A 13,793-nucleotide genomic window follows, 5' to 3' on the forward strand; every position below is an offset into this window, starting at 1 on the left:
AAGGAAGGAAGGAAGGAAGGAAGGAAGGAAGGAAGGAAGGAAGGAAGGAAGGAAGGAAGGAAGGAAGGAAGGGAAGGCAGACAGACATGTCTGGAGTACATTGAAGCTGTTACTTCCTCTTCCTTTTTTTTTTCAAACGAAAGGGAAGACAACATAAGCATGTGTGACTTCTCTCACATTGGTGACACTGCCAAGATGAAACTTGTTTTAAGGTGAAACAACTGTTCTGCGCTGGCGACTGTCCCAGGGCTTCATCTGGCTCCATGTGACTTTTCATCACCTCAGCTGCGAGCAGGAGGAAATTGAGTCGATCTTGCTGATGCGGATGCTGAGCAGCATGGGAACAAGGCTGAGACCATCTGATTTCACCTCTCTTAGCCTCAAGCTGTCAGAGCAAGCCCAGTTCCGTCTTCCTCCCCCATGAGAAACTATACAAAAGATCTCAAAATGAAAGAGTCAACATAGCAGCCACTTAGATGAAACTCCTCACATGGATCACGGGACTCCTGCATTCCGGCCACTGCTCAGCAAACAAAAGTGGGGAAAGAGAAGATAGACATCTTAGATCGCCATGATCATACTGATGTTTTCTCTCTTGCTGTCTCTCTCTTGTCCCTCCATTCTTTTCATGCCCTCCCATTCTTCCATGGCTTTTTGCCTTCACTCACACCTCACATCTGGAAATAGAAAATCAAAAGACAAGTCAGCAAATCAAAAGACAGCAATAAGGACTGGGGTAGATGATCTGGATGCTTAACTCCCCTGCCCTTCAGGTCCAAACCATGTTTCTACAAAGATCCACAACTCTGGCCAATACATGGAAAGTCACATGAAAGTGGCCAGGAGATAACACCCCTGCAGTCAGTCCTGAAAACTGAGCAGTGCCTTTCGTGTAAACTATCTTGGAGTCTCTTGCTCAATGCGGATATAACAGATTCCCCAAGAGTGGTAGGTCCAGATTGTACATCACAGTAGCTTACTTGATTAAAAAAAAAAACCCACCAGAAATCACTTCCCAGTAGCCACTTGTCTGTGAATCCTCATGTCTGGACCTGTTTCTAAGGTCTGTCTTGTAGCACTCTTACAGACCTGGAGAGACACAGAGAAATTGAGTTCTGTGGAAGTAGAGGGTAAAGGCAGAGAAGATAAGGAAGTCAAAGGTTAAGAAGGCAAAAGAAAAAGCCAGGGGACCAACTCTTCTTCTCCAAAGATGGCTCAGCCCTACAGGGATATCAAAGTCCATTACTAAGTCCAAGAATATCTCATAGAAACCATTCTTCCTTGAGGAAGACATACAAGTTTCCAAGCTCTACCTCCCAGAAAGTCTAAGTGGATTCACAAGATAAACCAAGGGAAAGGTGGAATGAAGGGAAGTTGAGCTTAATAAGACCTGTGGTCAGAACTAGCTAGCCCTTCCAGATAGTTTCCATGTACCTGGTACTTTGTTAAGCTTTTAGCAAGAATTGGCCCATGCATTCATCACAATCCCCAAGGGAGGCTACAGTCATGAATTTCATCAGCTCACTAGCAAGAGGAATGTGTCGCAACAAGGTCAAAAGTAGTCATTTGTATGTGTTGAGCATTAGATACAGGTTCAAATGCAGATGGCTGATGCCCTAAATGGCATAACAAGCTGGTCATATGACATCTACCCACATCTGCCCTGCTTTTAAAGGATATCAAGATTTTCAGAACATATCAAACTGCCAAAAAAAAAAAAAAAAACCCACAAACTTGTAGCCTCCCAAAGCTTGTGTCTTTGGACCTCTCTGCCTACATGAATTCAGTCCCAAATTAATCTCGGACGTTTTAGTGAAGTCAAAATGAAGCCTGAGCAATGTTGAGACAAGTTGCCAATGCTCAGGGCAGGAACAGAACAGAACTGAGATTACAGTTTAGTGTGGTCCCCTGGTGACCACCCTGCACAATTCCCATTTCACTTCCAGGAGAGAGCAAAGACCAATGCAGTTAAGTACTGAATCCCCTGAGGCTTCCTGAACTTCAAAACTCACATTCCTGGATTGGTACCGGTCAGACTCATACCATCCAAGGTGCTGCAGTGGGGCAGGTGGCCAGAGCAGGTCCACAATGATCTTTAGCCTGTGATGGCTATGAGCAGTGGTCTCATCAGCCATGGACCAGAGCCCAGAACTCTAGACTAACCAACAAAGCAAGTAGCTATTATAGTGTCATTGCTACAATAAAACAAACACGTGACCCAAAGCATGCTGGGGAAGAAAGAGTCTACCTCATCTTATAGGTCCATCATTGAGGAAAGATAAGGTCAGAACTTAGGAAGGAATCATGGGAGAAATCAGGCTTGTTGTCTCAAGCTTGCTCAGCTCGTTTTTTAATACAGCCTAGGCCCACTCTAGGACTGTGCCACTCACAGTTAGCTGGACTTTTCACATCAATTGGATACCAAAAACATGGACTCCAGACCCATCTGATGGAGGCAACTCTTCTCAGGTGGGTCATGATGATAACCAAGGTGAGTCACCAGGCAGAGATCCTGCCGGGGAGGTCCTGCCGGAGGGTTCCAGGGTTCCAAGCTACTCAGAGACCCAGGATTTTTCTCAGATACCCATCATCAGCTCACTGCGTTCCCTTGGGGTCTGCTCACTTCAGCCCAGGGAAACCTCACAGAGACCCAGCACGGATTCTCTCAGTCTACCCTAGGCGTGAGCTCCTTCTGTTTCCTATAGCGCCCATGTTTATGAAAATAACAATCCACAACGCAAACAGATGTCTACAAGTGGAGTGGGGATCTGCAGAGGGAACATAGGTTAGTATTTCAGAATTTTCCCATCACCCTCCCACAAAAATCACAGGACCTCGGCAGCTAACAACTATTCATCTAGTGTTCCGGAGAAATGCGAACTTTTTAGGATAAAGGTCCTAATTTTTCTTTTCCTTTAGATTCTAAAGGTCTGTATGAGTTTTCTCTTTCTTAAACATTTTTTCTTTTTATCCCCACAGATCCAAGAAGTCAAAATGGAGCCTGAACCAGACAAAGTCTCTGATTAAAAGGTACCCCCCAGAGGAGGAGCAGAAAAGAAGCTTTTTAAGAAAATAAAAATAGAAAAAGCAATACCAAAGGCATGGGCTTTTTTTGCCACTAAGAATAGCAGCAGCCAGCTCCCTGCACTCTGAGCCCATCTTCTGAGGCTCATTGTGGAGGGAGCTAGAATCCATTTTCTGTTTCAATTGACGTTAATTTCATCCCAGCATATTTCAGGCCTCTCATCACAAGATGATTCATTGCTGCGTGTAAGCGAGTACAATCAGCTCAAATATTTGTAGTCTTCATGCAATTGCTGTAAGAAAACAGGGGACTACGTGCCACACATCGCTCCCCTCCCTCCCAGCCGGGCCCAACTCAGGACTGAGGTGTTGAGCTTCAGAGACACACAGGGCTGCTGCTTCTGCTCCGCTGGATAAGACTCACACATAGCATCCATCCCGAGAGACCACCAGCTGCTGCCAAGAGAATACTTCCGCAAAGAGGGTGATGCCCTTAAGAGTCTGGCCAGCAATGCTTGCAAGGAAATAAATGTTGGCAGACCTTGCCCTCCCACCTCCCATCTTCCAACCCCTGTATCAAAAACAAACAAACAAACAAACAAACAAACAAACAAACCTCTCAGCACATTCACTTTCACAGTGGTTATCTTAGCATCCAAGAACTGCATGAAAGCAGGTACTCTTAGCTTCACAGCAATTGTGGAAACCAGCATAAGTTCCAGCGTCAGTGACAGATCTGCCTCAGAAGAATAAGGTAGAGTGTGATAGAATCAGACACTTGACATCCTCTTTTGGTCTCTACTTATGTATGCATATAAGCACATGGCATGAAAACATATTCATCATCATCATCATCATCAAAAGAAGGTCTTGAGTGTTTTATCCATCAACACAAATGTGTGCACTGATCCAGAAAGTTTAAACTCTGTGCCCACAGAAACAAACCTCATCTGACTCTAAAAATGACCACCACACAAAGGGTAGGTCAGTCCAAGGAGGAAAGGGTACACGTGATTATCTCACATCAGGGGTGGTGTGTTCTGTATATCCACATGTACAAAGTGCTCTGACAGAGACAAGAGAGCAGAGTTTGAAAGGGAGGCTGCTGTTATTTACACAGAGAGATGGCTTTAGAGAACACACCTGTAATTACAGACACTCTCACAACCGAGCAGCAGGAAATAGGAGAAACCCCAGAGCTACGGCCCAACCGCTTCCAGGGAATGTGTTAACTGCAGCTCTGACCTTGCCCTTTCCTGGATTTTCTGTCATATTTTTACAGCCAAGGAATGGCAGGGAGTTTCTTCCCCTCGAAGACCAAGGAAATCTGCTTTTGAAACTAATAAAGAGCTATTTCCTCCAAGCAGCAGGAAGAAAATGTAAAAGAGAGGAATTATCTCAATTACACGGGAGACACTGGAAATGCACAAGACAAACCTCCATTGGCTCTAAACGTTATTTCTCCTCGAGAAAGTGAAATATGATAACTTTCCCTTCCCTAGACCAAAGGCATCTGATATGGATGTTCCACATTCACATCAATATACCCCGCAGGATATTTGAAAGTTCTGATTTCATCTTTAATTTCCCCCACAACAAGGTGAGTGTCTGATGATACTATTGCAAGAAGAGAAGGTTCAGTTCTAAAGCCAAGAGTTGTAACCCCATACATATTTACTTGCCTTTCCATGAGTTCTGGAAAGGGGAAATGGTTAAAACCATGATCAGCCTCTTGGCATTTAACACCACTGGTCTTTCTATTAAGCACTTCCGAAGATAAAGCCCCAAGATGTAATGACTTAGAACAATGCTATTTAACACAGACTAAACTAACTTTCTCCTTTCATGCATCTTTTGGCTTCACCCACAGCTACTACTGCCCTGCATTGTTTTTTAGAAACACTGATCATGACTTGAAGAAGTAGTCAAATTTCAAAGCTTTGAAGAGACTAGAGAACTACTGGAAAATTCTTCCTATAAACTGGGTTTGCCTACTATTGACCTTGATCAAATTGGACTATTGATCCAATTTATACCCCTAAGTCCAAAGTAACATTCTAAAAGTTAAATCTGGCCATATGCCTAACAGATGGTTCATGTACTCAAAAGGCAGCTAAGTTAAGAGCAGATGTGATGGACAATCTCATGCTTATATCTAACATCCCACCTCAAAGACATATTGAGATGTCACCCTGCTTTTCCATATTTGGACTTTCTCCATAGTTCCTGCTAACTCGAACGATAGATGCAACCCCAAAGTTGTTGTCTGTGAAGTTAACATCCAACCACTGAAGGGTGTCCCTGGCTTCACCCTTCAGTGTGACAATTCTGGCCTGTGTTCTGCACAATTCATTAAAAGACCTTCATTCAGCAGGACTCAGATCTGATACTTAGCGATTCCAAAACACATTCTGCCTTTCCTGTCCTTCCTTCCTGCCTTGGATGACTTCTCTGTGCCCCATCTGTTGCCTAGAATCATCATCCAAACAAACTGAATGCATCCTGGTTATCCCATGAGCTCTTCTTTCAAAGAAACTAACATTAGACATCACCTTATTTCCCTTCCCAATGTCCCTCAAAATCTCTTTGTTTTCAGGTAAACCTGGCACTCCTCTAGTTATTAACCAAGGCTCTTAAGAACTCATCTCTTTTTCTTTCTTATTTGAAAATAGTTACACATAGAATGTATTCTAATCACGGTTTCTTCTTCCCCAACTCCTCCCAGATCCTTCCCAACACTCCCACTTACCCTAATCCAAACCCCTTCTATTTCTCTCTCATTAAAAAAGAAAAAGGCATCTAAAAGGAAACAACAAACAAGAATAGGACAAAACAAACAGAAAAAAATGAGCCAAAGGAAAAGCACAAGAAATACATACAGAGTCAGAGACACACACATTCACACACAGAGAAATCCCATGAGCACAAAGTAAGAAAATGTAATATATAAGCAAAATATCTGTAAGGTAGAAAAATAACCAAATAAGGTATTATGAGGGGAAAAAAAAAACTCCAAAATACCACTGAGTTTATTTTGTGTTGAACATCTACTGCTAGGCATGGGGCCAGCCTTGCAGTGTGGTTTATATACCCAATGAGACTTCATTTCTTTTCAGGTGGCTGTCAATTGGATAGAGCGTCTAGGTTAAGGGATGGGGGCTCCTGTCTGCTTCCCCCTCTCAGTGCTGAGATCCCATTTGTCTTAGATCTGTCCTGGACCTCTGTATGCTGCCACAGTCTTTTTGAGTTCATTTGTGTATCGATCCTGTTGTGTCTACAAGGTCTTGTTTCCTTGGTGTCTTCCATCTGCACTGGCTCTTACGATGTTTTTCTTCTCCTCTTCCACAGAGATCTTTGAGCCCCGAGGGAAGGGATTTGATGGGGACATCCCATTTAGAAATGAGTGATCCAAAGTCTCTCATTTTCTACCTGGTTCAGGTGCAGGTCTGTGTTTGCTCCCATATTGCAAGAAGAAGCTTCTCCAATGATGGTCGGCCGAGATGCCCAGCTATGGCCCGTCTAGTCTCAGGCTCCAGTCAGATAGTGGTTGGTTACTCCCACAACTCTTGTGTCGTTATTGCGTTCCTGTGTCATGCAGGGAGATCAACATTAGAGATCAAAGTTTGTAGCTGGAGAACCCAGCTCTTGATTCTTATTCCTCAATTAAACTTCAAGTGCTACCCATACCTGACCTAAAGCTGACCACTCACTGCAGACCTTCAAATTTCCTGTGTGGAGTTCTGCCTCTTTCTTTCCTTCTGCGTTATTTTCCTGCTTGTGCCTTCAGAATCTCAGCCTGACTACTGTATGAGGACCCCCAGCCACGCTATGCTGCCTTTTGAATGTTGCCAGAGTTAGTGTGCTGCCTCACTTCCACTGTGAAATGTGTCCTCCCTGAGGTCAGAATCAAGTCTTAATTTGTCAATAAGTCCAGAGCTTCACACATGTACCCATTTTAAAGGGCCACATGACTTCTTCTGTACTCAGCTGCATTTGGTGTTCCCTAAGTGTCATAAATACCTTTATCATTTAATTGGGGGGGTGATTGTTTTAAAAGAACTTGAAGTGGCTCATTTAAACAATAATAGATGTAGCCACCCTGCAAAATTCCCTCTCCTGAAGGGAGCTGAAAATGTTGCTCCAAAGACATCCACTAGGAAACAAAGGTACTCAGGTGAGAAAATGGGGTGAACATGGAAGGATAAACTGAATAGAGACAGAAATGATGCAGCTCAAGGACTGGGAACCAGGGTTCCAAATTCCTGGCAAGTCTCCTTTCCACTAATTCATGCTACAGCTCACAAAACTCAAAAGGCAAGTGAAAGCCAGACTGGCTAGGTCTTAATCTTTTTAGCAGGTCAAAGTGCAATATTCTTAGAAAAGTAAGTCAGTAACAGGGAAGCAGTGCACTGGGAAAAATAATTGTTCTGTGCACCCCAATTCAAGCAGAATGTAGCAAATCTCCCCGGAGGAATCAGGCGGCTATTTGTAGAACAAAGCTTAGGGAAAGAAAGGGGACAGAGGCAGGGATAATAGTGTTGATGGATAGAGTTTGTGAGTATGTGCAATGTATTCTAAATATTTCCCCTTGCTTTCCTACTTCTATGTGTGCAAGGCAAAATCTTCCCCTCTACTCTGTGAATTGTATTAAATATATGGTAATGGACTTGGTGAGACTGGAAAGGCCTTGTCAGATTCACTTCTCTTCCTCCAGTGTTGACTGATTAGCTCCTCTGTCCCTTCTCCAATATTAGAACTGAATTCTGTATGCAATGAGATCAAGACAAAGGGTGAATGGGTGGCTGAGAGCAGAGAGGTGGAGGAAATGAGTGATGTGACTCCCTTCCTGGCTTCCCATTCATGACTTCTCTATGATTTGGCTCTCCAAAACCACTGTCTCCCAGAGGAGTTAGGAATCCCCTTAGGACAAGTTTGATTTCTCCCTCTGGCAGGTAAGGTGTCTACACAATCCAGAAATCTTCAGGTTCCTAGAGACTCGGTGTTTCTCTAGCACAGGATCATTTTATTCATCTCATATCACCCAGCTGAACCATTCCTGAAATGCCAGAATGCTGTCACACAGATAGACATTCTGCAAAAAAGAGATCTAAGATCCTAGTGAAGTTGGTGGTCCTCCCTAGTCCACGCTGAGACCCACAGCTCATGAGGCCATTGACACATTCCATCTTCTAGGCAGTTTCCCCAGATAAAAGGGATGCTCCCTTCCCTGTCTCCTCCCACTTATTCCAGCCTCTTGACTAATGTGCTCTTCCCAGCCCATTTCCATCACGTTTATTTCAGGAACTCCAGCAGTCACTATTAGCCTGACCTACATTTTTTTTTCATGCCCTAGGTGTTCACCAATTATCATTAACCCAGTATGTTTTAAAACCCAGCCTTAGAAGTAATTATAGCAAGGAACTGGTTTTGTGTCTTTCCAATCAACAGGAAGAAATAATAAGAGTTTCAATCGTGAGCTAAGAAATCTGCTTCTTAAGCAAAAATCCAGGAGGGGAAAGAAAAATAAGGGCCACTTGGGAGAAAAGGTAGCAAAAATTTCTTGATCCCTTCTCATGCACTAGATATTTTCATTTGTATTATCCCACAATCCTCCTAAAATCTTGAAGAAAAAAAAAGTGTCATAATTGCCAAGTTTACAGCTGGGGAAGCCCGGTCTTAGAGAAGTTGGGAGTATTTTCAAGTCAAAAGCTTCAGTGAATGGGCTGGTGAGATGGGCTGGTTCTGTTAAATGGCACTGAATGCCCAGCCTGAAATTTTGAGTTTGATCCTAGGGACCCACATAATCAGAAGAAAACCAGCTGCCGAGAAGTTGTCTTCTAATTTCCACCCACAAGCTGAGCACATATATGCCCACATACGTGTACCACAAACACATGTGTGTGCATGGAACAAATAAGCAAATATTTACTACAATTTTTTTATAAGACTGGTAAGTAGAAAGCAGCTTCAAGCTGTGCCAGCAAGCTTGTCCATAATGAGAAGAGGGCTTCTAAACAGGTCTGATCATTGCTGTCTTCTTTGCCAAACAGAACCCTAGTACTTGAGCAAAGGAAGCCAGTGTCATCCTTGACCTTGGCCTTAGCCCTGCCTTAATCTTCTGTGAATGTAGGTGTCTGGTCTAAGATTTGATATTCAAGCCACATCTAATCAATAGAGGTCCTTTTCTAGAACTTTCCTTATTATAACTGGACAACAATGTCAGATCCTATTGCATATTTCTGACATAAAATCCTACAGCAATAGAAAATGGAAGAAAAAGATGAGACGGGAACAGAGAGTGATGGGAGTGCCCAACCCCTGATGAGAGTAGTTCCCTTCTCTTCTCTCTTCTCTTCTCTTGTCTCTTCTCTCCCTAGGATTCAGTTGTTCAGTGTGCCTTTGTCTACCATGAGCCAATGCACACTCCCTCTGGTTGTCTGCAGTCAGATGCTATGTTAGCAGCCAAAACAATGTCCACAGAAATACCAAGGTCCTTGTGTGCATGCTTTCTAGTCCTCATTTGGAGACCAAATGAGTAAATCTGGGATCTGACTGAACAAAAAATGTCCCTTGATTGTATAGCACAAGGCAAACCCACTTATAAATCTTACCATTCCCGAGACCCAGGTAAAAGAAATCTGTGCTTTTTCTCACTCAGTTCAGTCCCTCACTTAATAAGCCATGGAATGGAGCGATGTAGCTCCATGGTCACACAATCTATCCCTCAACCACAGCCCTGGCTGCCTCATCTCTAGAATGAGACAGCTGCATGAACCAAGGTTTCTCTCCCTCATCACAGGAGCTGAGGTTTACATAACACATATTAAAAATGGATTCCCTTTGTTATCCTTTATCTGTGAATTATGGATTTGATGTGCCAGCCATATTTTCCCAATGCATATTAAAATGCATAACCACTCAAGTCAAACATGTTTGACTGTATGCCACCCAAATCCACTAGGGTTCCACAGTCAGGAAAATAATGGAATTGACGATCTTTAAGAGACTGACAACCATGTCAGAGAAGGGCACCATAGGAGACCAGCTCATTCTAAACTTGTTCAACAAGTGCTTCTGGAGCTTTGGCTCCAGACAGGCCACTCTGGGAAATCACAACATCCTTGTAGTTCCATCTGACAGTCAGTGAGCTTTTATGATGAACTGGGCACTGGACTAAGAACATTACAGCTGGCGCCTCATTCTTATCCCCTGGAAAATCCCATGAGTTAGGCATAACTTATTTCCGAATCTCAGAAAGGTGAATTATTCATTACTTAGCCCCAAAGCTAGTGTATTAGTTTTCTACTGCTGCCATAACAAATCACCACAGATTTTGTAACTCAAAGAATCACATATTTATTATTTTTCTGTTCTGCAAAAAGGAAAGCCAACAGTGGTTTCACTGGACTAAGAACAAGGTGTCAGCGGGGCTGTGATCTTTCCAGATACAGCAGAGAACAATCTGTTTCCTCACGTTTTCCAGCATCTAGAGGCCCCCGTATTCCCTGGCTCAGGGCCCCAACTCCATCTTTACAGCCAGCAATATGGGCTGTGACCTTCTCCTCCCGCCAGCTCTGCCGCTCTCTGATCCAGGAATATTGATCTTCTTTTAAGTGCTTGTGACTTGGAACTTCCTGGATAACTGAGGATAATCTGCCTTAGGTTCTATTTCCTTAATCACTCCTGTGAAGCTACTTACACCATGTAAGGTAGCCTGTTGAAGGGTCTTGGTGATTCACAAATAGACATCGCTGTGCAGTCCCTGTCTGTTACAAGCAATAAAGGGCAGAATCCCACAGATCACCCACTTCTCTATGACAAGCAGTCACCAAAGGGTACAGAACTAGAAATGCCAAGAGGGCTGCAGAAATTGAGTTGCCTACCATTTACAATCCGCTTTCCCATTTTTCTTCCCACCTAGCATGGAAACGACACAGAGTGGGGATTCCTCGGGAGCAGCTCTGTCTGAGTCTTCATCACAAAGGACCACACTGTCTAACCCAGCTGTCACGGCACCTGAAAGGTAACCGTTGTGATCAGGATGTGCTGTCTGTAGAACATGGATGCTGCACTTCAAAGACAGGCTGAAATGATGCAGGATAGCTTAATACAGAAGCCAGAGGAGGACATCAGATCCTCTGGAACTGAAGTTATGGGTGCTTGTTAGCTGCCATGTGGGTATAGGGGGACAGAATCCAGATACCCTGCAAGAGCAATAAGAATTCTTAACTGCTGAGTCATCTGTCCCTCCCCTGCCCCCCCACCCCCGCTACAAGTAAGGGGCTTATATGATATAGCTATCTGATATTACTGATCTAGAATATTTGATATACAACAGACCCCTGGTACATAGCAATCCAGTGAGCAGAGGGTAAAATAAGAGGGTAAAATGGAGCCTTGTAGTTTCAATTATACAGGCCTACTGAAGAGTTGCTACAAATCCAAAAAGGTGGGCAGTGGGGAAACGGCCATGCAGTACTTAGATTCAGATGAAGAGCCAATATTTTGCAAGTGCCTACAATGGATGAGGTTAAACTGCCTTTGTCCTTTTTGCTAAGGCAGAGCCAGCGAAGGACTGAGGCTAGGAAATAGCTTCTCTGTATTTCTGTTTGAGAAAGAAAATTCTTTACAACAGGGGGCTTGATCCTCAGGCAAATGGGAGGGAGGCACGTGAATCAATCAATTGTGCCCTTCTGAAGATGTAGCAGCAGTTAGGAAACATCATGAAGGGGATCTTGGGCAAGGGTAGCAGAAGAAGGAGACCTTGTATCTCCAGGGACCCAACTTCATAAGAAGCAATTAGGTGGAATTAGGCGAAATTGTAAAACGATCACATCCCAGGGAGGATGTGTGTTCTGCCCTGTTAAGAGCAGCAGAACAGAGCCGCTCAGGTCCAGGCTCTGGGGTGGGGGTGGAGGGGTGGGGGAGCCGTAGCAGACCATGGGAAGGAATGTCTTATTCTGGAGATCACACACAGCTTCAGCAGAGACAATGCAGCTGCCTGTGAGCAGGGTCAGAGCAGCAGGTGGCAGAAGGGCCAGCACCAACCTGACCACAGGGGCAGGCACGCCTCCCGCAGTGCTCCCAAAGCCCACCACCAGCCCTCCCAGTGCTCCTGGGCTCTTTGTTACAGAACCCAGAGCAGTTTGCTTTAGAAGAGAGGCCAACAGGTTCAGTGACCTTCCCTTGCCTGGTCTGCAACATGCCTTCATTAAATATTTCAGAGAGCAGAAAGCCACTTCAAAAGCGAGAGCTCTGTGCAGCTGCTGTGGCTGGAAGCTAGAGTTGGGTGAGTGGCCCCTGGCTGCATAACTCTGTTCCTTTTTTATTTTTGTCCTCCCCTTCCATGGTCCCAATTAGTTTCAAAACAGCAACATGGTCCATAAATGGCGAATCCGTTAAAGGACAAAGGAACCGTGACATAGCTACTAGGGAGAAGACTGAAGCTGAGGAAGCCTAGGCACTGGGGAAGGACAGCCAAAAGGAGAGGGGACATGTGACACCCTCAGCTGTGAAGCAGATTCAGCCTTACTCTGCTGTTTAAGAAAGCCTGGATCTAAGGAACATCAAGGCGCGTGCTCACAATAGTCTCCAGCCCCAAGACAACCTGGGACGACAAGACTTCCCGTTCGCAGTAGGGCCAAGGAGAAAGGACATAAATAGAAATTGAAAAGGGAAGTTCCTCATAGGATAGAAAGTGAGATTTACTTTTTTTCTCTCCCTGCCAAAGTCCCACGGACCTGAGAAAGAGCAAATAGATTTTAGAGCATTAATTAAACCGGGAAACAAAAAGAGACTGGGCAAGGAGAGATAACCAAGGAACGGTGGCAGCTGAGGAGAAAGATGAGATGAGCCAGACCCTAGGAGGGGCATGCTAGAACTGGGGGAAGACAGGAAGCAAGGCCATTTACAGTGTGGATTGTCAACGACTCAGCAGCCAGTGGGCAATCCTTATAGAGCTCTTCTCCCAGGACCTGTAAAGTACAGGCTGAGTCAGCCCAGCATCCAAGCAAACGCTGCTCAGCAGGAAGGGCCTGAGTCTGTGACTCATGACCAATCCACTCTCATAGTCCCATACTCCCTGACTTTGCTGAATATTCTCTTTTTTAATTTTATCTGTCTTTCTTTTTTTTTTAACTTACTCACTTTGAATCCTACTCACTGCCCCCTTCCGGTCACACTCTTCCACAAGCCTTCCTCCCCTCCCTCTCCCCTTCTCCTCTGAGTGGGTAGGGTTCCCCCTGGATATCCCCCTCCACCCAGGCACTTCGAGTCTCTGTGAGGCTAGGAGCTTCCTCTCCCATGGAGGCTAGACAAGGCAGCCCAGCTAGAAGAACGTAGCCCACGTTCAGGTAACATTTGGGATAACTCCTGTTCCAGTTGTTCGGACCCACGTGAAGATGAAACTGCACATCTGCCACATCTGCCCTTGTAGTATATATTTTTCCATTGGTGGTTCAGACTCTGAAAGCCCCAAGGGTCCAAGTTAATTGACTCTGTTGGTCTCCCTGTGGAGTTCTTATTCGCATTCAAGGCCTCAATCATTTCTCCTATTCTTCCATAAGAGTCTCCAAGCTCCATCCACTGTTTGGCTGTGGGTGTCTGTATCTGTCTGAGTTAGCTGCTGGGTGGAGCCTCTTGGAGGACATCATGCTCCTGTCTGCAAGCATAATAGAGTTAATAGTTAAGGATTAGTGCTTACCCATGTGATAGGTATCAAGTTGGGCTGGTTATTGGTTGGGCATTGCCTCAATCTCTGCTCCATCGCG

The sequence above is a fragment of the Mus caroli genome, chromosome 8, assembly GCF_900094665.2.
Source record: "Mus caroli chromosome 8, CAROLI_EIJ_v1.1, whole genome shotgun sequence".
Classification (NCBI taxonomy): domain Eukaryota; kingdom Metazoa; phylum Chordata; class Mammalia; order Rodentia; family Muridae; genus Mus; species Mus caroli.